We start from the raw sequence: 5,104 nt of genomic DNA, 5'->3' as shown, positions 1-5,104 counted from the left end.
CATTAGGCTGGCTCGCGAGGGGCGGAGAGATCAACACGAGGGGCACCTCGTGAGGTCCCTGTGACGCAAGCCATGACGACCAATGCTAGGTGGGCGCCATGCGGGCGCCAGATCGCCCAGTGTACCCCTTTCCTCTTTGGTGCTAAAGAGGCAAGCGCAGACGAGGAGTCCCGAAGCATCAGGCAAAGGTTGCCATATCAGTGCAACAAGACCAAGACCAGCAGGACGGCAGGACAAAGGTCACCGTGGAGCCCAGGACGGCGTCACCACCAGAGCCTTTGGCAGGCGAAGACCACCATTAGTCAGGATAACTTGTACTGGTTTTCTCCCTTCAAATTTGGCATTGTTGGATCCCTTCCCACCTACATTTGGGAAGAGGACCAGGGCCTCTATAAATAGGACTAGCCACCACAGTAGGAGGCAACTAATCTTGGACCATTCATGTCACGCCCAATATGCGACCCTATCCGAGAGGAACTCGAAGGTCCCACCAAGGATAGACCCGCATATTGAAACGCTTTTGCAAGGTGGATATCATTACATCAACATTACATAATAGATGGGGACACATACAAAAAGGCACAAATGCCGCAAGAATACACCAATGCATCATACATAAGATCAACATCCGACTACGGATGAAACACAAACAGAAGCTCAAACGACATCCACCCTGCTAGCCCAGGCTGCCGACCTGGAACCTATCCCCTGATCGAAGAAGCAGAAGAAGAACTCCAAAACAAGCAACATCGCTCTCGCGTCATGATCATCGCATAACCTGTACCTGCAACTGGTGTTGTAGTAATCTGTGAGCCACGAGGACTCAGTAATCCCATTACCATGGGTATCAAGACTAGCTGAGCTTAATGGGTAAGGAAGGGGTAAAGTGGTGAGGTTGCAGCAGCGACTAAGCAATGTATGGTGGCTAACATACGCAAATAAGAGCGAGAAGAGAAGCAGCGGAACGGTCGTGAAACTAGCAATGATCAAGAAGTGATCCTGAACTCCTACTTACGTCAAACATAACCCAACAACCGTGTTCACTTCTCGGACTCCGCCGAAAAGAGACCATCACGGCTACACACGCGGTTGACGTGTTTTATTTAAGTCAAGTGTCAAGTTCTCTACAACCGGACATTAACAAATTCCCATCTGCCACATAACCGCGGGCACGGCTCTCGAAAGTTTATACCCTGCAGGGGTGTCCCAACTTAGCCCATTATAAGCTCTCACGGTCAACGAAGGATATTCTTTCTCCCGGGAAGACCCGATCAGTCTCGGAATTCCGGTTTACAAGACATTTCGGCAATGGTAAAACAAGACCAACAAAGCCGCCCGATGTGCCGACAATCCCGATAGTAGCTGCACATATCTCATTCTCAGAGCAACACCGGATGAGACATCCTACGAGTAAAACCAGACCTCGAGTTTCCATGAGGGGCCCCCGCAGTCTACTCAGTTCAGACCAGCACTTAGAGAAGCACTGGCCCGGGGGGGGTTAAAATAAAGATGACCCTCGGGAGCACGACTCCCAAGGGAAAAGAAATAGGTGATAGGCAAATGGTAAAACCAAGGTTGGGCCTTGCTGGAGGAGTTTTATTCAAAGCGAACTGTCAAGGGGTCCCCATAACACCCAACCGCGTTAGGAACGCAAAATCAAGGAACATAACAGCGGTATGACGGAAACTAGGGCGGCAAGAGTGGAACAAAACACCAGGCATAAGGCCGAGCCTTCCACCCTTTACCAAGTATATAGATGCATTAATTAAATAAGAGATATTGTGATATCCCAACATAAACATAATCCAACTTGGAGCAATCTTCACCTGCAACTAACAACGCTATAAGAGGGGCTGAGCAAAGCGGTAACATAGCCAAACAACGGTTTGCTAGGAAGGGTGGCAAAGGTTAGAGGTTCATGGCAATTTGGGAGGCATTGAAGAGCAAATGATAGGTAGCGCAGCATAGCGATAGAATGAAGCAACTAGCATAGCAATGATAGTAATGAGATCCAAGGTGACGGTCATCTTGCCTGAAATCCCGCTAGAAAGAAGAACGATTCCATGAAGAAGATGAAGCCACGAAGACGAACCAAGCGTAGACGAACGAATCCTCACAATCGCAACGAAACAGGAACTAACGAGAAGGAGCACAACCGGAAAGAAGCAAACAACAAGGTAAACACACAACACATAAACAAACATGATGCTCAACCAAGTATGATGCATGCCAAGGCTATATGATGCTACTCATGGCAAGAGATGATGCATACAAGAGCAACACATCAAAGCAAGTTTAAATGAGGCCGGAAACATCATATAACAATTCCGGTAAGTCCTCATATGCAAGTTTCGAAATTGTTCCAGATCTGAATAAACCTTATGTTCAAGTTGTTAAATAATAAGTTAAAATGCACCAAGATGATCTACACGAAATTCTAGTCAAGTTACATATAAAGTTCATTTAGTTCGGAGCTACGGCCTAGAAGATATGAGCAAAACAAGTTAAACATGGCATTGATGCAAAATGCATCCAAACATCAAATAAGCACCTCAAAACAAGGATTCAACAAGGTAATATGAAACTACATGCAAAACTAAGCAAGTTCCATATAGAGCATGATCAAAACGGAGCAACGGTGCAACACATACACTCCAAACAAGATATAGCAACAATCTGTCCAAAACAGCAACTAGGCATATTGCAAGCATCAAAACAATATGCTACAGCACCTCAACATAAAAACAAAAGGCATGGACATGATTTACAGGTAAATCATGACAAAACATGGACAGTGAGCTATCTCCATAAATCACTAGAACATGCTCAAAAGGACATGGCAAGATTGCAAATAATTACAGTTTCACAGACTTAGCAGAAATCACTGGACATGGCAGAAATACCATCAGGTTTCAAAGTTTAGAGCTATCAAACAACATGCTACAGGAACAGATCATAGCAAACAAAGGCATGTAATGAATCGACTAATTGCATAAAACAAAAGTCCCTTACTGATCACGAGCCAAAAAGACACAGAAGATATGATGGCACCCATGTAAACATACCAAGTTTTATTAACAGTTTCAGACTTGGAAGATAAACAGAGCATGGCAGGAACAATGATAAGTAGGCATGTTGGTGAGCTCGAACCACTCACCACAGAGCATAACATGGTATGTGAAGTCAACAAACAGTAAGATGACACAAATATAAAGCTAATCATGGTAATATCATAGTCATAGGGTGCATGGATCACTAGCAAAACACATGGCAAAACTGAACTTCATGTTAACAGGCTGGCAGCAACATTATTTAGCAAATTTGGAGCCAGATTACAACAAGCTACAGCAGGCTATAAATGCAAACAAGGGCATGGATGGATAAAGCATAACATGTGTAACAAAACATCCTTAGTGAACATCTCCAGATTATGCATAGACCTCATGGTACCAGCATGGCAACATAGCAAAAAAATATAACAGACTCAGACTTAGCAGAAATGACCAAGTCACAAAAATCAGCAACATCACGGAGGCTACTTTGCATGCTTGTGCTAGTCACCACATAGATCACAAAAATACATGTCAAGCACCCATGTAAATATGGCATGGCATAGATGAAAACACATGTAGACCTCAGGCACATAGGATGCACACACAAAATGCAACAAAGAAGACAAATCACCAAGTTCTGATAACAGACAGCAGTTTAACATCATATAGCACTCTTGCAACGATGTTAGGGCATCAAGATGAACCCAAACAAGCATGGCACAATGTAACAAAATTAAGAGCATCTCATGATGAACATTTTGATATATTATATGCATGACTCGGAGCACCGAGCACGAAGTTATGGCATGATGAACAGGTCAACATAATATGTAAATATTTAGGGACTTAGCAGAAAAAATATACCCCAGGGAAGAAGTGGGACAAAATGGATCGGGACGGCGAGATCCACGCGGCTCGGGGGCGCGTTTGGTTGGAGGGGCGGGTGGATCTCATCCACCCGCGGCGGATCTGGCCGGAGGAGAGCTCCGGTGAGGGCACGGTCGACGAGGGGGCGCGGGGCCGGCGAGGTGGTGGAGACGGGCGACGGGGCCGGAGGCAGCACACGGAGGCGGCGGCGGCGCACCGGCGCGGCAGAGAGCTCGGGCGGCGCCGGCGGCCGGGCGGAGGAGCGGGGCGGCACGGGAGGCTGGGGCGGCCTCGCGCGGGCGTGCGCGGGTACCCGAGGCGGCGGGGCGGCGAACCGGGCCCGGAGGGCCCCGCGCGGGCCACGGCGGGTGAGGCGCGGCGGCGGGGACGGCCGACTGGTGACGTGGGGGCGCGGGAGTGGCTGAGGCGGCGGGGTTGGCGACGTGGCGGGCGCTGATTGGTCGGAGTGAGGTGGAGGCGGTGGCGGACATGTCCGGCGGGGGAGGATGAAACGTCTGGCGACGCGGAGGGGAATTGATCTAGGGTTTTGCCCGAAAATTCGGGGGAGGGGACTAATATATAGGTAGAGGGAGCTAGGAGAGTCCAAATGAGGCACGGTTTTTGCCCACACGATCGTGATCGAACGACCGAGAGCATGGAGGGGGTTAGGATGGGCTAGTGGGCTGTGGTGAAGGGGTGCTGTGCTGCAAAAAGAAGGGGCTTCGGGCTACGCGGTTAACCGTTGGGGTATCAAACGACCTCCAAATGGAACGAAATTTGACGGGCGGTCTACCGGTGCTATACCAAGGCCACTCGGCAAATCTCGACCCATTCCGAGAACGTTTTTCTCCCGCTCATGAAACAAGGTCTGAGAGGAGCGACGGGTGCGGCGAGTGTGTCGGAACACGAAACGGACAACGGGGAAAGAGACCGGATGCAAGTTTTGAAAAACATGCAGATGAAATGCAGATGATGACATGGCAAGATGTAACATGCAAGCAAATGGCATGGCAGCAACGACGAATAACTGGAAGACACCTGGCGCATCGAATCCGAGGCGTTATAATTCAAATCATCCTCAACCACACAAGCTCACCGAGCTCGAGGACACCTCTCCTCAGGAGGCTGTTCTTCCCTTGTACTTGTTCATCCTCAGCCCAAGAGGCAATCCACAACACCACACT

Source organism: Aegilops tauschii, chromosome 6, assembly GCF_002575655.3.
Source record: "Aegilops tauschii subsp. strangulata cultivar AL8/78 chromosome 6, Aet v6.0, whole genome shotgun sequence".
NCBI classification, from domain to species: domain Eukaryota; kingdom Viridiplantae; phylum Streptophyta; class Magnoliopsida; order Poales; family Poaceae; genus Aegilops; species Aegilops tauschii.
This window is presented reverse-complemented; position numbering follows the sequence as displayed.